Genomic DNA, 23,247 nt, shown 5'->3' with positions numbered 1-23,247 from the left:
TCAGTTGATCCACCGCTCCAATAGCATAGGTCTGTGGCCCTAGAGGATCATTACTTTAGAATCTAAATGTCTTGTTTACCAAGCATGATAGCTCAGGGGATATCTGCTCTGCCTCTCATGCTGGAGACCCAGGTTCAAATCTTCTAAGGTCACTGTATCACTTGAATCTCAGCTGTAGAAAAAGCCCTACACCTGAGAATTCAAGGAGAGTGAAAAAATTGTGGATTTTGTTATAACCACTAGACAGCTGGTTTATGTATAGTAATTCGAGTCCCACATAATAGGGGCTTTGAGCTCCTATACCACAGAGCCAGCACTGGGATGTGAACCAGGGTCTACCAGCATCTATTATCCAGTTATCCCTGGCACTTTACCCCCTCAGCCAGCTCGAGCGATGAGCGATGAGCGATGAGCGATGAGCGATGGTTTCTTAATGTCATTCTTGAGATGGAAGAGAATAATTCACAAGGTTGTGGGTGAAATGGGTGAAAGAGAGGGGATTAGAACCCTGGTCTCCCATATATATTGAATACAGACATTGCATTGAGCTCCAGGCAGAACTAGGATTCTCAGTGCCATCAGTCAAGTTACTTAAGAGTAATCACAACCCAGTCTGAAATCTTGACCTAATGTTACTTCAATCTCAGGTGTAGCAAAACATCCTTTTAGGTTGAAGATTCTTAATACAATACTAATCTAAACATAACCTAAATGTTTAGTTAGTATAAAAATAAAGAGAGCTGTCATGCTGCTCACAGTCAGGCTCTACATTTTAGTAAACATGACATTTATATGCATAATTGACCAACTTTTGTACTTTTAGCTGAGGTTTTCAGTTCTGCTTGTAGGTCAGTGCAATGTCTGTCTGCATTAAGTGTGGGTGACCAGGGTTCTAATCCTGCTCTCATTTATCTTGTCCTCAACCTTGTGACTCATTCTCTTCCATCTCAATAATGACATTAAGAAATATTCACTCTTTTACTCAGAGCAAGAGCTGGCTCAGGGGGTAAAGTGCCAGGGATAACTGGAAAATAGATGCTGGTAGACCCTGGTTCACATCCCAGTGCCCCTGGTTCACATCCCAGTGCTGGATCTGTGGAATAGTAGCTCAATGTTAGGTAGGGCTCTCTTGTTTATACTAACTAAACATTTAGGTTATGTTTAGATTAGTATTGTATTAAGAATCTTTAACCTAAAAGGATGTTTTCTACACCTGAGATTGAAGTAACATTACTTCTCAGTTCTGCCTGTAGCTCAATGCAATGTCTGTATTCAATATATATGGGAGACCAGGGTTCTAATCCCCTCTCTTTCCCTCATTTTGACCACAACCTTGTGAATTGTTGTCTTCCATCTCAAGAATGACATTAAGAAACCTTCACTTATCTCTCAGAGCAAGAGCTGGCTGAGGGGGTAAAGTGCCAGGGATAACTGGATAATAGATGCTGGTAGACCCTGGTTCACATCCCAGTGCTGGCTCTGTAGTATAGGAGCTCAAAGTCCCCATTATGTGGGACTTCCAAGTTCTATACATTAGCCAGCTGTCTGGTGAGGCAGCTGGTTATAACAAAATCCACAATTTTCCCCTTGTAGGGCTTTATTCTACAGCTGAGATTCAAGTGATAAAGTGACCTTAGAAGAGTTAAACCTGGGTCTCCAGCATGAGAGGAAGAGCAGATATCCCCTGAAATATCATGCTGCCTGTTAATAGATAAGATGCCAGAAACTTATTAGTTAAAGCTCTTGATATTGGCACTAGAGATGAGCGAACAGCGAGTGTTGCAACAGCTGGATATTTGTCTCTTAACCCCCTGAGGACGTGGGTCTTACTACGAAACATGTAGGGGAGACAGATTGATTACATTTTATTTGCAGCACTTTCCCCAATCGACAGTGGTCTACAGCCACTGTCAAGTACATATTACTGTGAACTCCAGATAGGAGAAGTTACACTAGTTTTATTCACTACAGGGGACTTTTTTAATAATAGTGAAATAAAAGTGTAAACAAGACGTTTAGATTTTATAGGAATTAACGCACGCACTCTTGTTCCAATCAATTCCTTACTAAGCCATTGCTTGTTAGTAACGCTCTTGATATTGGTTCCATATAGGGCTGTTCCATGATGATCCACCTTGCCATCAACATGGATCTTCAAGATGTTTTTATGAATGTAGGAACATGAGGGCTGAGTTGATCCACCTCACCAATCAGTGTAGGTCATCCTCAGGTCTATGAGGATCATTCCTTTAGAATCTAAATGTCTTGTTTACCATAATTGTCTCATCTATTAATGGGCAGCATAGGAGCTCAGTGAACTCTGCCTCTCATGCTGGAGACCGAGTTTCTAATCTTCTAAGGTCACTCTATCACTTGAATCTCAGCTGTAGAACATAAGCCCTACTGAGAATTCAAGGGAGTGGAAAATTGTGGATTTTGTTATAACCAGCTGCCTCATGAGACAGCTGGCTAATGTATAGTACTGTCAAAGTCCCACATAATGGGGACTTTGAGCTCCTATACCACAGAGCCAGCACTGGGATGTGAACCAGGGTCTACCAGCATCTATTATCCAGTTATCCCTGGCACTTTACCCCCTCAGCCAGCTCTTGTGATGAAAGCTAAGTGAAGGTTTCTTAATGTCATTCTTGAGATGGAAGAGAATCGTTCACAAGGTTGTGGTCAAAATGAGGGAAAGAGAGGGGATTAGAACCCTGGTCTCCCACATATATTGAATACAGACATTGCATTGAGCTACAGGTAGAACTGAGATTCTAAAGCGATAATTGTCAGTGTCATCAGTCAAGTCCATCTTGATTTTGCAATTAAGAAACATTGACCTGCTCTGCCTCTCATGCTGAAGACCCACGTTCAAATCTTCTAAAGTTACTTCACTCTCAGGTGTAGAAAACATCATTTTAGGTTTAAGATTCTTAATACAATATTGAGTTTGTATAAACATAAAGAAAGCCCTACCTAACATTGAGCTACTATTCCACAGATCCAGCACTGGGATGTGAACCAGGGTCTACCAGCATCTATTATCCAGTTATCCCTGGCACTTTACCCCCTCAGCCAGCTCTTGCTCTGAGAGAAAAGTGAAGGTTTCTAAATGTCATTCTTGAGACAGAAGAGAATAATTCATCAAGGTTGTGGACTAAACAAACAAAGTAATGATCCTCTAGGATCAAAACTTAAGCTCCCATCATGCCAGGACATGCCCAGACAGCCATTTGCTGTGGGAATATCTTGGGCTCAACCAAGAATTTTTGGTTGTCTTACCCACAAGCCATGATTCAGTAAGGAATTTTAGAAAAGTGATATGTCTGGAACTCAAGAGATCTTAGGAGATTTGAACCAATGTCTCCAACACAAGGGGCAAAGGAGCTACCCTCAGACCTATTATGCTACATGTTAAGGGGCAGAAAATTTTGGTAAACATGACATATATATTCTAGAGGAACTGTTCCTCTAAACACCAAATGTGAGCTTTCATCACATATTCACAGGATTTCAACCAGAGTCGCCCAGCCTCCTATATCTTAGCTGACACTCCTGGCTCTTTACCCACTGAGCCACTTCCTGCTCTGGGATACAAAAGAATATTTCTTACTGTTCTTACTTCTTACAGGTTGTAATAAAACTTAATGAATTACCTTGTAAAATAAAACAAAACAGGATTAGAACCCTGGTCACCCATGTTTAACACATACAGACAGCAGAGACCACCAACAGAACTAACAATCTTTGGTGATACTGACATCATTAAAGAATGGTCCGGCTGTGGTTAGTGCGTCTTGCTGCCAGTAAGCAAACACCGTCCGCAGCAATGTCCTGCTTCAGCCAGCGATAGGCTGAGCAGCAGTGTGATGCAATGAGCCACGGCATTGGTTCCATATGATTCTTCTTTTATTGTTATCGCTTCTATTCTCAGTGTTTTAATGAAACATTTTAGCTGCTATTTCTACATGTGTGTTGTGCCACATTGTAAACAGGGGGCACTGTATATTGCTAATATCATTTAACCCTTTAACAAAAATGGACATAAATGTACATTCTAGTGCCCTGGCACATAACAGACTCAGTAGCCGTGCACTCACACTCAATCATGTCATAACCCTTTCAATTTTCCACCTAAAAATCCATATGATGGCTTATTTTTTGCGCCGCTAAGTAATGACATGAGTCATTTTACCCAAAAATCAACGGCGAAACCAGAAAAAAATTATCGTGCAACAAAATTAAAGGAAAAAAAAAAAAGCCTATTTGTAAATTTTGGGGGCTTCTGTTTCTATGCAGTGCATTTTTTTGTAAAAATGACACCTTATCATTATTCTGTAGGTCCATACGGTTAAAATGATCCCCTACTTATATAGGTTTGATTTTGTCGTACTTCTGGAAAAAATCATAACTACATGCCCGAAAATGAATACGTTTAAAAATGTCCTCTTCGGACCGCTATAACTTTTTAATTTTTCCACATAATTTTTTACGCCGGGTTCTGAAGTTTTTATCGGTAACATTTTTGTTTTGATCGGACTTTTTGATTGCTTTTTATTTTTTAATGGTATAAAAAGTGACCAAAAATACGCTATTTTAGATTTTTTTACGCCGTCTGCCATTGATCGTCTGCTTTAATTAACAATATATTTTTATATCAACAATTTATTTTCCCTTTCTTTTGCAATGTTATAGCCCCCATAGGGGACTATAACATGCATTACACTGATTTCCTACACTGATAACTGCCATGCAATACCATTGCATTGATCAGTGTTATTGCCGCTCGACTGCTCCTGCCTTGATGCACGGAGCAGTCATTCGATGATTGGACAGCGAGGAGGCAGGTAGGGATCCTCCTCGTGTCCTGTAAGCTGTTCGGGATGCCGCTATTTCACCGCAGTGGTCCTGAACAGCACCACTGAGCTGCCAGGAAGGTTTCAGCTCAGACGCGGCGATCAACTTTGATCGCCGAGTCTGAAGAGTTAATAGGGTCCCGGCCGCCAGGACCAACCCGATATGAGGCGGGGTCACCTTGTGACCGTGCATTATATCGCGGGAGTCGGCGCAGGATGTAAATATATGTCCTGCGTCGTTAAGGGGTTAAAGGGGTATTCCAGGATTTTTTTTTGACTATGCTACAGGGGCTGTAAAGTTAGTCTAGTTAATAATATAGTGTCTGTACCTGTGTTCGATGGGGGTCTTGCAATTCTTATGTGAACTTTGCCCTGATGTTTATTTTTAGCAGCATCAAAAAATTTGCTCTGCTACAATGGGTGGAGCAACCGTTGGTTGGGGGAGAAATCATTTTGCAAGAATTGTAGTTTTGTAACAGCTGGAGGCACCCTGGTAAAAAAAAATATAAAACACTGGTCTATTGCATGGAATGGATCACAGGTATTTCAATGGGTGGGGTGGCTGATGTGTGGGAGGGAGAAAAGTGACCTCACACTTACCAACAACTTGTAGTTTGAGGGAATAGCCATTTCACAAAAAGATACTAACAACATTATGGTAATCTCACAACATAGTCACTTAGCCCGAAGACAAGCGCAGATCCTTTCTAAGCATGTCCATTACTGTCTGCCAGGTACATACGAAAAAATCACCTTATGGTGGAGAACCCCTTTAAGTGCCATGATCCATAGCGGGGGTCCGATCAGTTTCCATGCCCACCTGCTCCTGCAGGTACTGGTGCAATCTGCAGTTCAGTAGTACTGTGTCCAGGTTTAGAGACTCAAAATGGTGGAAGGTCTAAAATGGCCACCTTGATAGAGTGGAGTATTAAAGTGGTCCCGTCACTTAAACAAAAAAATAACAACTTTGACATGTACAGACAAAAGTTTTGAGAACGAGCCAAGATAAGTGTGCACTTAGCGGTTCTTTCCAGGCTCTGAGTCACATGACCAGTATGGACTCATAATGTAAGTCTATGGGGCGCACAGGTTATCGTCACGGATTGGGGTGACAGATGGGGTGCACTTAAAAAAAATTAAAAATAAATAAAAATGTTATTGTTCCATACTTTATAAAATCAGGACACAGCAAGTGAAGAGTTACCTGATATGTTTTTTTCGATCCTTGTTGACATTTTCCATAGGACGTTGTTGTTACTGAGCCCTTACCCGCTAAAAGCCAATAATTACCGCAGATGAGCTACTTATGTATAATACTACAGCGAATGCAGCGTGGAGAGTATCAGAACATTCCTGGAAAACAATTCTAATGACATCATATGACACAATGGCCAATGTCCTGTAGAGGGGCAGTACTATTTTTAGGGTTCTTTTGTGATCATTTTTTTGTATAATTTCTGAAAATGTTGTTTTTCGATGCTTTTTACGACCATTAGCCCATTGAGTCCTAAACATTGAGGAATTATCTCTAAGTGTCCACTTATGTGTGGAGTGTTAATACTGGTAATTTACTTATGTAAAGGGGAACAATACCCAAATCCCAAAGTGTGAGGAGCCAAACACTTATGAATATATTGTTCTCCATCCAGAAAGTCTACATGCCAACTATGAAAACTGGTTAGGGCCCATTTCTAGAAAATCTCTATTGCCCAATACTCGTATATAATATATATGTTACAACTTACCTGGCCCGGTTCCAGCGCCAATCTGGATTTCCAGCAGACAGCCCCCGGATCTTCAGCAGATGCCGCCAGCAGCATCCTAGGTCTTTTCTACAGCCAATTCTGATTGTCACAGAGGCATTCGTCACTGTAGAACATGGCCAGTAGAGCCAATTAAGAGATAGGAGTCCTGGGCCAATCAGCTGTGGAGCTGGAGCCCACACCTCCCAGTAAAGAGATATTTAAAGGGCATCTTCCTAGCTAAGATACCAATGATTGTGGTTCCTACCCTTCACTAGCATTCTTATTCTCCTGTACCTGTTTTCTGTGTACCGAATCTGACCTTTGTCTGCATCCTGACTACTCTCTTGCCTGCTGATTTTGTTCTGGGCTTTCTTCCTGATTTTCACTCTCTGGCTTGTACATAGTTATCAGTCTGCATTCTTATTTGGTTCCCTAGCTGAAATACCAGTGATTGTGGTCCCTACCCTTCACTAGCATGCCTGTTCTCTGCGTACCTAACCTGAGTTTTGCCCTTATCCTGACTACTTTTTTGCCTGGCTTGTACATGGTTATTATTCTGCATTCTGATTTGGTTCCAGTTCTGTCCGTGTGTTGCTGACTATCACTAGAAGATATTAACATATAAGGTTGGCACCACTTGCAGCATCCCTTGTCATCCTGACGACCGCTCCTGCTTGTCCCAGAGCTACTCGTCACTGAAGAACGTGGTTGGCAGAGCCAATTAGTAGGTAAGAGCGCTGGGCCAATCAGCTGCGGAGCTGGAGCTCATACCTCCCAGTGGAGGGAGGTTTAAACTGGCATCTCCCTACCTGAGATACCTGTGATTGTGGTTCCTACACTTCAATAGCATCCCTGTTCTCCTGTACCTGATCTGATCTTTGGCCTGTATCCTGACTACTCTCTTGCCTGACTATTTTGTACTGTGATACCCTCCTGGTTTTCCCTCTCTGGCTCTGCTTATTGCTCAGAATTCTAATTCGGTTTCTGTTCTGTCTGTGTGTTGCTGACTGCCATTAGAAGACATCACTAATATAAATATAGTACATGGCGGGAAAATAGACATCACATCAAAAGTCAGTGAAGAAAACGTTGTACTCATCCAGATGTAGAATAAATATATTGCCTGAACTACAAAAACCTTTGTGATCAGATATAAAGCCTCTGCTGTGTTCAGCAAAAAAAAAAAAAACATATCTACAGCTCTTATTCTAAACATTGTGTAATGCGCAACGCTTTTCCGTGTATCCAGACTACACTTCTTAGAAGAAGAGCCGCTGCTCCGCGTTACTCTTTAATAAGTTACACCTTGTTAATATTTCACCCACAAGTCTCACAATTGTTGCTGTCTGCGTAAAGAGACCTGGATGAATAAAAGATGTTCTACACAACACAATGCTGCCCTTCGCCGGGCGCCGTCTTGATGCAGATCACAATGTTTCCTTATTCCGAACAGAACAATTAATAGAATTGCTAATGAGCGATCTAATTCCTCGGCCACAGAAGCTGCTCCTGGCCTCCTTCCCTGTCATTTACTTGCCACCGAACACTTAGTGACTTGAATTAATTCATTATCCTTCTACCGAGACATCAGAAAACCTTCTGTAATAAAGCAAAGTGAGTTTTTGTTTCCGTTTAACCCCTTAAGGACACGTGCCGTAAATGTACTGCGGTCCAGCGAGTAACTTCGTGCACAGTACCATCGATTACAGCATGGCTATGAAGCGAGCCCAGGAGCTGCACTCGCTACCAGCAGCTGGAGACTCACCGATAATGGAAAAGATCATGGATCCCGCTGATGGCAGCCATTAACCCTATATATGCCGCGATCAATGCCGATCATGGCATCTACAGTAAAAATGGTGGTTCCGTTGTGTTTGAGTGGGCAAATCATACCAGCATGTACCATCGGCGATCTTCCTGTACAGCCTGGTTCTGCGATCATTTTCAGTCATCGAACACCCGCAATTGCACTCCAGGGGTCCGATGACTGAAAATGGCAGCTGGATGTCTCTCATCTTCCTTCGGCAGGCAGGGTGACCGATTTTCTTGCACTTGCCTGCAGAGCCAGGCTGTACAGGAAGATCGCTGATGGTACTGATCAGTACTAGGATATCACATAGTACTGAACAGTACATAGCAATCTAATGATGGCTATTAATAGTGCCCTATGGGGACTCAAAAGGTGTAGAATGAATATTACAAAAAATATAAAAAAAGGTTTGAAAAATAGAAAAAAGCCCACCCTTATAAAAAAAAAATATTCATTATCCTCATTTTCCTATTCATAAAAAAAACACTAAATGCGTTCGTAATGGTCCCAACTATTAACACATAATGTTTATAAAAAGAAATTAATAAAAATGCTCAACAAAATTGGTGCCAATAATAACTACAGATCACAGCACAAAAAAGCCCTCATACATATACGGAAAATAAATAAGTTATAGGGAGTCAGAATAGGAAAATATTAGTTTGTTTTTACAATTTCGGGAACAAAATTTAGTTTTTTTTTTGCTTTGCAATGGTGTTCCTCCAGCTGTTGCAAAATTAAAACTCTCAGCATGCCTGGACAGCCAACATTTTCCCTACAGTAAAATTAAAAATACAGTAACGGAGACAAAAACGGAGTGTGAAGGAACCAAGAAGTAACTCTGGGCTGATGAGTAACCTCATCATAACCAAGTGTAAGACAGATATAGGGACTGGAATAATTTCCGGAAATTAATCCTTACCGCACCCATTCTAACCCCGCCTACTTTATCACGGACAAACAATTCTCCGTAAGCCCTGCCTTTAATACAAATACGTGTTATTGCTTGTTATTGTGAGTCAGACCTGGAAACTCGTGGTCAATTTGAACGGTTTTATGTGTATAAAGCAAATGTTGTATGCAGAAGTTTTATCTTGTTGCTAATATACTTCTTGTTTTTCATTTGATTCCATTCCCAAGATCTCTGCTTGTTGTCAATGGATGGGAAGTGGATGTTTCTGCTTCCTGAAATAAAAAAGTGACAGTAAATATACACTGCTTAAAAAAATAAAGGGAACACTGCGATAACACATCCTAGATCTGAATGAATGAACTAATCGTATGAAATACTTTCCTCTTTACATAGTTGAATGCGCTGACAACAAAATCACCCAAAAATTATCAATGGAAATCAAATGTATCAACCCATGGAGGTCTGGATATGGAGTCACACTCAAAATCACAGTGGAAAACCCCACTACAGGTTGATCCAACTTTATGTAATGTCCTTAATACAAGTCCCAATGAGGCTCAGTAGTGTGTGTGGCCTCCACGTGCCCGTATGACCTCCCTACAATGCCTGGGCATGCTCCTGATGAGGTGGGGGATGGTCTCCTGAGGGATGTCCTCCCAGACCTGGACTAAAGCATCCACCAACTCCTGGACAGTCTGTGGTGGATGGAGTGAGACGTCCCAGATGTGCTCAATCGGATTCAGGTCTGGGGAACGGGCGGCCAGTCCATAGCATCAATGCCTTCCTCCTGCAGGAACTGCTGACACACTCCAGCTACATGAGGTCTAGCATTGTCTTGTATTAGGAGGAACCCAGGGCCAACCGCACCAGCATATGGTCTCACAAGGGGTCTGAGGGTCTCATCTCGGTACCTAATGGCGGTCAGGCTACCTCTGGCAAGCACATGGAAGAAATGCTACCCCGCACCATTACTGACCCACCACCAAACCAGTCATGCTGGAGGATGTTGCAGGCAGCAGAACATTCTCCACGGCGTCTCCAGACTCTGTCACGTCTGTCACATGTGCTCAGTGTGAACCTGCTTTCATCTGTGAAGCACACAGGGCGCCAGTGGAGAATTTGCCAATCTTGGTGTTCTCTGGCAAATGCCAAACGTCCTGCATGGTGTTGGGCTGTAAGAACAACCCCCACCTGTGGACGTCGGGCCCTCATGCCACCCTCATGGATTGTGTTTCAGACCTATTGAATGGACACATGCACATTTGTGGCCTGCTGGAGGTCATTTTGCAGGGCTCTGGCAGTGCTCCTCCTTGCACAAAGGCGGAGGGAGCGGTCCTGCTGCTCGGTTGTTGCCTTCCTACGACCTCCTCCACGTCTCCTGATGTACTGGCCTGTCTCCTGGTAGCGCCTCCATGCTCTGGACACTACGCTAACAGACACAGCAAACCTTCTAGCCACAGCTCGCATTGATGTGCCATCCTGGATGAGCTGCACTACCTGAGCCACTTGCATAGGAACTGAGAAGTGGTCTGTGGTCACCACCTGCAGAACCACTCCTTTATGGGGGGGTGCCTTGCTAACTGCCTATAATTTCCACCTGTTGTCTGTTCCATGTGAAATTGATTGTCAATCAGTGTTCTTCCTGAGTGGACAGTGGGATTTCACAGAAGTGTCAGTGACTTGGAGTTACATTGTGTTGTTTAAGTGTTCACTTTATTTTTTTGAGCAGTGTAGTTACATAATAAGGTTGTAAACAGACACATGTCCATGAAGTACAACCAAGGAAGGGAGGAGATGGATGGAGGGAAGGAGTATGGGTGGATGAAGGGGAAGGGTATGGGGTGGATGAAGGGGAGGGGTATGGGGGGATGAAGGGGAGGGCTATGGGTGGAGGAAGGGGAGGGGTATGGGTGGAGGAAGGGGAGGGGAATGAGTAGAGGAAGGGGAGGGGTATGGGGGGGATGAAGGGGAGGGGTATGGGGGGGATGAAGGGGAGGGGTATGGGTGGAGGAAGGGGAGGGGTATGGGTGGAGGAAGGGGAGGGGAATGGGTAGAGGAAGGGGAGGGGTATGGGGTGGAGGAAGGGGAGGGGTATGGGGTGGATGAAGGGGAGGGGTATGGGGGGATGAAGGGGAGGGGTATGGGTGGATGAAGGGGAAGGGTATGGGTGGATGAAGGGGAAGGGTATGGGTGGATGAAGGGGAGGGGTATGGGTGGATGAAGGGGAGGGGTATGGGTGGATGAAGGGGAGGGGTATGGGAGGATGAAGGGGAGGGGTATGGGTGGATGAAGGGGAGGTGTATGGGTGGGTGAAGGGAAGGGGTATGAGTGGATGAAGGGGAGGGGTATGGGGGGATGAAGGGGAGGGGTATGGGTGGAGGAAGGGGAGGGGAATGGGTAGAGGAAGGGGAGGGGTATAGGTGGAGGAAGGGGAGGGGTATGGGGTGGAGGAAGGGGAGGGGTATGGGGGGGATGAAGGGGAAGGGTATGGGTGGATGAAGGGGAAGGGTATGGGTGGATGAAGGGGAGGGGTATGGGTGGGTGAAGGAAAGGGGTATGGGTGGATGAAGGGGAGGGGTATGGGTGGATGAAGGGGAGGGGTATGGGAGGATGAAGGGGAGGGGTATGGGTGGATGAAGGGGAGGTGTATGGGTGGGTGAAGGGAAGGGGTATGAGTGGATGAAGGGGAGGGGTATGGGTGGATGAAAAGGAGGGGATGTGACCTGGTTAGCAAGTAGTGCAGACCCTAACTAGCCCCAACCACTGTCCCTACCTATTTGAGTCATGTGCCCTAAATGGTAGCCCCTTACTAGACAACAGTCCCTATATAATCTAAATGTACAAAGGCGCCAGAAAAGGTCAGACGGGCCACGTCAGCAACACACAGGCAAAGTGGAAGCTAAATCAGAAGACCAAATTAAACCAGGGACAAGACAAAGACTCAAAACCTAGAGGGCAGTGTAGTACAAAAACAACAGGCATGAGAGTAGTCAGGTATCAGGCAAAGGTGACATCAGATCAGATCAGGAATACAGGAAACAGGCATAGGGGAATCATTTTGGAACAATTTGAGATAAGTGAAATATTTTGGTGATATTTTTGGTGATTTGTTATATATTTTGTGTTGTTAAAGCTTAGTACCTGTTTATAACAAATATAAAATAAAACCAGAGGATTGATCATGCTCATATTTATTATAAGGTGAAGGAGATTTCTTGAGATCTATATAAATCTTGGAAGAATTTAAAAGGAGTAAATGGATGTTGTGGATGTCAGCGGTGTCCACTGCAAAGGGATCTGAGGCTTTTGCCGTTCTGGAAATTCTCCACTTATCTAAGCAAATTGTGACATAAAAGACAAATATCACCGGCCTTTTATCCCGGCACCAATTAGTAACCAATTAGTTTTTTCTGCTTTGTACAGTACAGAACCCGCGCCAAGATCCTAATGAGAGGAGCGGCACAGAATGCAGGACGTCCTCCCCATCCGTCATGTCCTACACATGCATAAATGAATATAGACAATAAAAGACGTAAAAAAAAACACTACGGAACTCACAGCTGCCGGTAAGGTATCTCAGGTCATATGGCTGGAGTGTTATCTGGATTGTGTTTTCTTTAAAGGGTTCGTTCTACTTGTACTGTACCTGCCGTTTAGAATGGCATCTCACAGAGACACGTCAAAAGTTTTGATCCGTCAGGGTCTTAGTTCTGAAACCCCCACGGATCAAGAGAACGATCGGTGCCACGCTTGATGGAGATCGCTGTGAGCTGGTGGAATGAAGCGCATGGTAATGCGCTTCATTCCACCAGCTCACAGTGATCTCCATCCAGCGTGGCCCTGCTCGTTCTCCTGATCAGTGGGGGTTTCAGCACTAAGACCCTGACTGATCAAAAAAAAATGTTTTTTCTGAACGCACATACATACCAGCCTGACCAACCGCTAGACTATATAGATATATATATATATATATATATTTATTTATTTAAACACACCAGCTTGACCACATGTTCTAGAGTGGAGCAGTGGTCTGTAACCTGGCCAATGAGCTGTCAAAAAGTAGGAGCAGTAAAATCAGAAGAAGGAGACAAATCTGTTCAATAAATAAATGAAAGTTTAACTACCAGTATGTAAATTGAGAAATCTCCATACAGTGTCCAAATACTAGGGCTCAAATAGCATTACAGTGCTCATCTCCAGCCCACGCTAGATAATACCACTATTACATATGAGAGATCTGCTTATTTTTTTTATTATTATTATTATTAATTATTATTGTTATTTATTATTATTGTTATTTATTATTATTATTATTATTGTTATTTTGTATTATTATTATTAACTATGATTACTGTATTATTGTTATTTATTATTATTGTTATTTATTATTATTATTGTTATTTTGTATTATTATTATTAACTATGATTACTGTATTATTGTTATTTATTATTATTATTGTTATTAATTATTATTATTGCTATTTTTTATTATTATTATTATTATTATTATTAATAACTATGATTACTGTATTATTATTATTTATTATTATTGTTATTTATTATTGTTATTTTGTATTATTATTATTAACTATGATTACTGTATTATTGTTATTTATTATTATTGTTATTAATTATTATTATTGTTATTTTGTATTATTATTATTAACTATGATTACTGTATTATTATTATTGTTATTTATTATTGTTATTTTGTATTATTATTATTAACTATGATTACTGTATTATTGTTATTTATTATTATTGTTATTAATTATTATTATTGTTATTTTGTATTATTATTATTAACTATGATTACTGTATTATTATTATTTATTATTATTGTTATTTATTATTGTTATTTTGTATTATTATTATTAACTATGATTACTGTATTATTGTTATTTATAATAATAATTATTATTATTATTATAAAAAAATAGCAAACTGTCAGCAGAGTCACCAGCACTGACCAGTGGTACCGACTGGTAGTGCGGGTGACACTGATTACAACGATGCCTACCATGCCTGCCTCCGTTGCGGCGTTCTTCCATTATATTCATGATTATGCAAATGAGTAGGCAGTGGCACGGGCGGGGATAAGAAGGTGGCCTAGGGCACTGTGAAGTCTCAGCGGTCGGCCTGCTCATACATATTCAAACCATCCCCTCCACTTCCCCTCTCTGTATCCACTCCTACTGCACATGTGCCAGGTACAGCCGCAGCGCAGCTTTACATCAGTGGCAGCCATCTTGGATGTGTAAGCCGCCTCAGAGCCATCAGCACTGCGTAGTAGGAGTGAATACAGAGTGGATAAGCGGAGTGGATGAGCGGGCCGAGTGCTAAGACGTCACAGTGCCCGAGGCCACCATCGTAACCCCGCCCATGCCACTGGCTGCTCATTTGCATAATCACAATTATGAAGATAACAGAGGAACGCAGCAACGAATCCGGGCATGGTAGGCATTGTTTTAATCAGCGTCACCCGCACTACCAGCCGATACCACTGATTAGTGTGGGTGACTCTGCTGACAGTTTTCCTTTAATAAGCCCAAACAACTATAGGATGTACATTTTGGTTTCCCTTTGGCAGCACTATATATATATATATATATATATATATATATATATATAACTAATATCCCATAACTATATACAACATAACAAGAACATACACGAACATACACACATCGCTTACCTGCTGGACTGGGAGCTGCATCCACTTGTGGTCAGGGTGGGCGCTGCTGTCAGAGAAGGCCACCAGTGAGATGATGTGATCTTCTGATGCCAATCTTGCCAGTTTGGAGACCCTTGCTGCTTTTGGCTGGCACAGTGCGCGCTCACTCACTGTCTGACACCGCTAAAGGTTAAAGAAGCACTCCAGGAATTTATTTTTTTTAATGCTTTGCTTATATAGTGAAACACAGGCTATTATTACAAAATAATTTAGAGGTTCTTGTGTATGCCTTGTGCTTACCTGTTTTAGCTGATGTGGCAAGCGTGAGTGCAGCCATAGTGATTCCAATTCCATCACTGAAATGATTTCCTAATGGTGCCGACATTCGCTGTGAATCTTCTGGTTTGCAGAGAAAGGGGATCGGGTCTCATCACTGCACCTGGTCACCTAATCACCTGCTTAAGACACCAGCATCCAAAACTGCTGAGACTCAAAAGTGGGTTGGGATCAGTTCACATCATGTGAAGTTTTGATGTATTTTATTATTCAAAGAGTTCAAATATTATCAATATTACCTCACCTATAAGGTGAGATGTTTTATGAAAATTTAAAGGGGTACTCCACTGCCCCAGCATTCACACCCCTCAATGCAAGTCTATGGTTGGGGGGGGGGGTCGCAGCCCCCACCCATAGACTGGGACAGTGGAGTACCCATTTAAAGTCTTCAAGCTTTATTTACTTGTTGAATTTCTACTGCATTCTTCAAATTTTACTTCTTTTTGGATGTTTTTTCTGTGATTTTCAACAATTGTTAAAAATTAAACTTTTTTAAATTAAACACAGCCTCAGGGGATGTGTAAAACTACTATATATCCTGACCCCATAATGATAGCAGCAGCAGTATACAGATAAAGCTGGAAGGGAGGTGTGTAATTACTATATATCCTGATCCCATATAGATAGCAGCAGTATACAGATAGAGCTGGAGGGGAGGTGTATAACTACTATATATCCTGATCCTATAGAGATAGCAGCAGTATACAGATAGAGCTGGAGGGGAGGTGCAAAACTACTATATATCCTGGCCCCATAAAGATAACAGCAGCAGTATACAGATAGAGCTAGAGGGGAGGTGTATAACTACTATATATCCTGATCCCATAGAGATAGCAGCAGTATACAGATAAAGCTGGAAGGGAGGTGTGTAATTACTATATATCCTGATCCCATATAGATAGCAGCAGTATACAGATAGAGCTGGAGGGGAGGTGTATAACTACTATATATCCTGATCCCATAGAGATAGCAGCAGTATACAGATAGAGCTGGAGGGGAGGTGTATAACTACTATATATCCTGACCCCATAAAGATAACAGCAGCAGTATACAGATAGAGCTAGAGGGGAGGTGTATAACTACTATATATCCTGATCCCATAGAGATAGCAGCAGTATACAGATAGAGCTGGAGGGGAGATGTATAATACTATATATCCTGATCTCATAGAGATAGCAGCAGTATACAGATAGAGCTGGAGGGGAGATGTATAATACTATATATCCTGATCTCATAGAGATAGCAGCAGTATACAGATAGAGCTGGAGGGGAGATGTATAATACTATATATCCTGATCTCATAGAGATAGCAGCAGTATACAGATAGAGCTGGAGGGGAGATGTATAATACTATATATCCTGATCTCATAGAGATTCCCTCTGTTATTACTATAAAGCACCGTGCAGAAAGGGGCACGATACATATAAAAAAAACGTAAGCGCTGACATCACCCGCCGGGAAAAGCAGAGCTGCTGGCAACCTGTCCAACCATTTGGCCTCCAGCCGATTTAGGACTTTCTATCTCTTGGATCTTAAAACATAATTTTTTTTACTAGACATGTATTTATAACATAGCGGCAGCGTCTTAGGTGAAAAATGAGGTACGATGCCGAAGGGGAGAATCCTCTGCATTACTCAGCAGTCCATCTAACCAATGTCACATAACATTACGACAAAACTCATAACCAAACTGTACACGCAAAGAAATCCTAGCGGCCATCTTGTCTACACAACGCTTAGATATATATATATATATATATTGCAGGTGCACCATTTTAGGGTAACCATGTATATGGCGCCTCTACAGGACAAATTAAGTATTACCTGGTTTCGGTAGACACATCCAGTCCTCCATAGCCGAATCGAGTTCCTCAATGTATTATAGCAGTGGTCTCCAGACTGTGGGCCTCCAGCTGTTGCAAAACTGTTGCAAAACTACAACCCCCAGCATGCCCGGACAGCCGTTGGCTGTCCGGGCATACTGGGTGTTGTAGTTTTGCAGAATCTGAAGGCAACATGGTTGGGAAACACCTGCTCAAGCCATCATAAAGCCACCACCCTGACATGGAGCATCATCAGTTGAGCTGCAGTTTCCTATTGCAGGATGCAGGTGTGAACAGAGACATAAGCTACCAGTCATCCCATAGGTGCATCTCCCCAGCCAACTCCCCAGCTTTCCTGGGGAAAGGGGTGGAATAGGGTCACTCTTAGCATTAATTGGCTAAGAGGGTGGACATGTGACTAGATGCATTATTTTTACTACTAGACTACTGAAAATTCCACCTCTGTGACTTGTCAATGGACAAACTTGCGCAGATACCCAACACCCTTTTATGCAGTCCCATAATTCTAAGGTACTAAGCCTAACCTATGAGACAGTGGTCTCCAAACTAGGGGCCTCCAGCTGTTGCAAAACTTTTAACCATTAGTTAATCACATCAGTTGTCTTCAACCTCAAACATCCCCCGCATCTTCCATTTCTAGGTTTCTGCCACAGGGTAGTTGATTCTCTTTCACAGTCCTAAACCAACGCCGCCTGCCTATACAGCCACCATGTTAATGAATTTATGACCATCAGAATATACAGCGGAATACGAGGTTAGTCACATGACATTATTAGCCCTTAATGGACAATCTTTAGTAATGTCATTGTACTTGTGAGATGCCTACGAATAATCGTCTTTTCTAGGAAAAACAAATGTTCTTTTTGCAGCATTAGAAGAGAAAAAGTGTTCTTATTGTCCTTAGCAATATATAAAATCCACAATAATAAAAACTGGGGGGGGGGAAAAACAGCACCACCCCTGTCCTCAGGTTGTGTGTGGTATTGCAGCTCAGTTACTTTAAGTTGAATGGAGACAAGTTGTACCATACACAACCCTGGTTAACCACTTTAATGCCCACTTTTCATGTTTCCAGTGAAGTTCGTATAACAAAAGCTGAAGTTTAAAGGGGTACTCCGGTGGAAAACATTTTTTTCTTTTTTTAAATCAACTGGTGCCAGAAAGTTAAATAAATTTGTAAATTACTTCGATAAAAAAATCTTTATCCTTCCAGTACTTTTTAACAGATGTATGGTACAGAGGAAATTATTTTCTTTTTGAATTTCTTTTTTGGCTTGTCCACAGTGCTCTCTGCTGACACCTCTGTCCGTGTCAGGAACTGTTCAGAGCAGGAGAAAATCCCCATTGCAAACTTATGCTGCTCTGGACAGTTCCTGACACGGACAGAGGTGTCAGCAGAGAAAACTGTGGAAAAGACAAAAAAGAAATTCAAAAAGAAAAGAATTTCCTCTGTAGCATACAGCCGCTAAGAAGTACTGGAAGAGTAAAGATTTTTTTATAGAAGTCATTTAGAAATCTGTTTAACTTTCTGGCACCAGTTGATTAAAAAAAAAATATATGTTTTCCACCAGAGTACCACTTTAATGGGTCCTAATGGGCTCAGGGGCCATTTTTCCAGACAACTAAATAGGTTGCGACTTATGTCTGGAAGAATCCACTAAGTAAGGATTTAAGTGTCTGATCACAGGGGGCCTGAGGGCTGGGAGATGTAGTTTTGTAACATCTGGAGGTCCACAGTTTGGAGCCCACACATCAGCCACCCCACCCATTGCAGCACAGCCAGGCTCCCTTTTATGCACACTGTGTTTGAAACTACAATTCCCTGCAGCCCTGTGGAGAAAGATCTCCCTCCCACCCATTAAAGCACAGACAGGCTCCCTTTTAACACCTGACTAGTGATGTAATGTCTAGGGCTTCCCCTAGTTATGTACGACTTTCATTGCGGTAAATTGCACAGTGCATGCGCAGAATAGAGTAGGTTCGTTTTGTTATGCGAGCTGGCTCCCGTGGGTTAGAGCTGTCTCATTCATTCCCTACCAATTACTATTAGGCGGCGCAGTGGCCAGTGAGACCTGGGGCTTCAGCCCCATTAGCCCCCCCAGGACACCTCTAGTACATATAAATTTAATGCAGTGGCCAAAGTTTGAGAGATACCACAAAACATGAGAATTCTAAAACAGTGTTTTCCATACAGTGTGTCTTCAGCTGTTGCAAAACTACAACTCCCAGCATGCCTGGACAGCCTTCAGTCCCATTAGCCCCCTCTCGGTACACCTGTAGAACATATAAATATAATGTAGTGGTCAAAGTTTGAGAGATACCACAAAAAATGAGAAAATTCTAAAACAGTGTTTTCCAAACAGTGTGTCTTCAGCTGTTGCAAAACTACAACTCCCAGCATGCCAGGACAGCTGAAGGCTGTCCGGGCATGCTGGGAGTTGTAGTTTTGCAACAGCTGAAGACACACTGTTTGGAAAACACTGCCTTAGAACAATGGTCCGGTGAACCTGCAGAACATGCAAAAATTCGAGCATGGTGGGAATTGTAATTCTGCAACATCTGGAGGTCCACAGTTTAGAGACCACTGTTCTCGGAGATGAAGACGTACATAATATGAGTAATTGGTAATGTAAACCAAACAAATAAAGGCAGTACATTCACCTGTATATTATAAAATACATGGTCCATGCCGGGAGGCACGTAGATACATCAACACCAGGATCCCCAGAGCTCCGCCGCACTAAGTAGATACTGTCATAGAACAACATTTAGCACGTCTCTCCTAATACTAGAGATACCATTATCATGTATCCCGGCCCTGCGCCAAGCTATTAGGAGAGACACACCACACGCAGCGGCTCCTGACATGTATATACACTCAGCATGAACCCTCGCATAGTTTAGGTAGCGAGCAATGTCCCCGCACCCTCCTCGTGCACCATCATCCTGACATATAAACAGAGCTGAAGGAGATAAAGCAGTATATAAAGATTATATAGATAATATATTTCCAGACTGAAAAGTTAAAAAGTTAAAACACGTTAGCTGTTAGGGATCACAGGTGCAGGGACCTTGCATGACAGCAGAGAGTGTCCCTATGGTTCCATACTACTTTCCAGCCCAAATCGGGGTTATTCTAAATTAAGGTTACTTTACATACGGTAATGGACATGCTTACCAAGGATCTGTGCTTGTGTTAGTGGTAAATGGTCGAGTCCTGTGTCCCCCATCACATTGCTGGCTTGTTTGGGAGAACTGGCTATTTCCTGTTTCCGTGCCCACCCTCCAACTACAATCCCCAGGATCCTTTGTTTCTAGATGGGAGGTGACTTATGTCCCTCCCACACATCAGCCACCCCACCCATTGCAGCACAGCCAGACTCCCTTTTATGCACACTGTGTTTGAAACTACAATTCCCTGCAGCCCTGTGGAGAAAGATCTCCCTCTCACCCATTAAAGCACAGACAGGCTCCCTTTTAACACCTGACTAGTGATGTAATGTCTAGGGCCGCACTGCAACCTGGGAATGGCCCGAGACAACAATCATTTTGTATGTTGCTAAAAATGAACATCGAGGCAAAGATCATGTAAGAATTGCAAGACCACCATCATAAAGTAGGATATGAAGATTATATAGATAATATATTTCCAGACTGAAAAGTTAAAAAGTTAAAACAAATTAGCTGTTAGGGATCACATGTGCAGGGAACTTGTATGACAGCAGAGATTGTCCCTATGGTTCCATACTACTTTCCAGCCCAAATCAGGGTTATCCAAAATTAAGGTTACTTTACTAATTACCTGTCATACAGTAATGGACATGCTTACCAAGGATCTGTGCTTGTGTTAGTGGTAAATGGTCGAGTCCTGTGTCCCCCATCACATTGCTGGATTGTTTGTGAGAACTGGCTATTTCCTGTTTCCATGCCCTCCCTCCAACTACAATCCCCAGGATCCTTTGTTTCTATATGGGATGTGACTTATCTCCCTCCCACACATCAGCCACCCCACCCATTGCAGCACAGCCAGACTCCCTTTTATGCACACTGTGTTTGAAACTACAATTCCCTGCAGCGCTGTGGAGAATGATCTCCCTCCCACCCATTAACCCCTTAAGGACTCAGGGTTTTTCCATTTTTGCACTTTTGTTTTTTTCCTCCTTACCTTTTAAAAATCATAACCCTTTCAATTTTCCACCTTAAAATCCATATTATGGCTTATTTTTTGCGTCGCCAATTCTACTTTGCAGTGACATTAGTCATTTTACCCAAAAATGCACGGCGAAACGAAAAAAAAAATCATTGTGCGACAAAATCGAAAAAAACGCCATTTTGTAACTTTTGGGGGCTTCCGTTTCTACGCAGTGCATATTTGGGTAAAAATTACACCTTATCATTATTCTGTAGGTCCATACGGTTAAAATGATACCCTACTTATATAGGTTTGATTTTGTCGCACATAACTACGAAAAAATCATAACTACATGCATGAAAATTTATACGTTTAAAAATGTCATCTTCTGACCCCTATAACTTTTTTATTTTTCCACGTACAGGGCGGTATGAGGACTCATTTTTTGCGGCGTGATCTGAAGTTTTTATTGGTATAATTTTTGTTTTGATCGGACTTTTTGATCACTTTTTATTCATTTTTTTAATGGTATAAAAAGTGACCAAAATACGCTTCTTTGGACTTTGGATTTTTTTGCGCGTACGCCATTGACCGTGCGGTTTAATTAATGATATATTTTTATAGTTCCGACATTTACGCACGCGGCGATACCACATATGTTTATTTTTATATTTTTTTACACTGTTTTATTTTTTTTATGGGAAAAGGGGGGTGATTCAAACTTTTATTAGGGAAGGGGTTAAATGACCTTTATTAACACTTTTTTTTAAACTTTTTTTTTGCAGTGTTATAGGTCCCATAGGGACCTATAACACTGCACACACTGATCTCCTATGCTGATCACTTGCGTGTATTAACACGCCTGTGATCAGCATTATCGGCGCTTGACTGCTCCTGCCTGGATCTCAGGCATGGAGCAGTCATTCGTCGATCGGACACCGAGGAGGCAGGTAAGGGCCCTCCCGGTGTCCGATCAGCTGTTCGGGACGCCGCGATTTCACCGCGGCGGTCCCGAACAGCCCGACTGAGCAGCCGGGTCACTTTCAGTTTCACTTTAGAAGCGGCGGTCAGCTTTGACCGCCACTTCTAAAGGGTTAATACTGCACATCGCCGTGATCGGCGATGTGTGGTATTAGCCGCGGGTCCCGGCCGTTGATGTGCGCCGGGACCGACGCGATATGGTGCAGGATCGCGGCGCGATCCCGCTTCATATCGCGGGAGTCGGCGCAGGACGTAAATATACGTCCTGCGTCGTTAAGGGGTTAAAGCACAGACAGGCTCCCTTTTAACACCTGACTAGTGATGTAATGTCTAGGGCCGCACTGCAACCTGCGAATGGTCTGAGACAATACTCATTTTGTATGTTGCTAAAAATGAACATCGAGGCAAAGATCATGTAAGAATTGCAAGACCACCATCAAACACAGGTACAGACACTATATTATGAACTACACAAACTTTACAGCCCCTGTAGCATAGTCATATAAAAAAAGATCCTGGAATACCCCTTTAGGAGCCTAACAGTCAGTCCCCCGGCCCGATCGGCACCCCGCAACATATATGTAGGGGTCCGATCGGTTTCCCTGGCAGCCGGAGTTTTACTAGTGCCGACTGTTTGAGTTAGTGCCTACCATGCACGGAATGTCTGCTCTGATATTTTCCGGGTGGACCTTAGGGGTTAATCCAGAAGTAAGCTAGACTCATTGGCACTCATGACTTAATTCTTAAAACCAGGTATAGAATTCAAAAAGAGATTTTCAAGTATAATATATAGAAAAACTTTTCATAGGATTCTATAACAAAAGATCCAATGTCGTAGAATAAACATTGTCTGCACATTTCTGTGGTATAAGAGGATTGCCGTATTTACCAAATCTATTGTTTTTCCTTTATTCTTCTCATTGACATAACCAAGTGCCCCTGATTATTGTAATTA

At 42.4% G+C, this 23,247-nt stretch overlaps 1 protein-coding gene across 1 annotated transcript in view; it reads right to left on the bottom strand.

The window, feature by feature from the left end:
* Positions 1-9,376: 9,376 nt before the first annotated feature.
* The window catches only part of MCRIP1 (MAPK regulated corepressor interacting protein 1), a 58,404-nt gene continuing 44,533 nt past the window's right edge, over positions 9,377-23,247 (bottom strand). The window contains exons 7-9 of the mRNA XM_056549875.1: positions 15,299-15,453; positions 15,020-15,181; positions 9,377-9,596 (exon numbers count right to left, since the gene is read on the bottom strand). The gene's annotated coding sequence lies outside the window, so the exon portion shown is untranslated. The remainder of the gene's footprint in view (positions 9,597-15,019; positions 15,182-15,298; positions 15,454-23,247) is intronic.

Source organism: Hyla sarda, chromosome 13 (genome assembly GCF_029499605.1).
Source record: "Hyla sarda isolate aHylSar1 chromosome 13, aHylSar1.hap1, whole genome shotgun sequence".
Taxonomy (NCBI): domain Eukaryota; kingdom Metazoa; phylum Chordata; class Amphibia; order Anura; family Hylidae; genus Hyla; species Hyla sarda.
The sequence above is the reverse complement of the archived record's forward strand: the minus strand, read 5'-3'. Positions and strand labels throughout refer to the sequence as shown.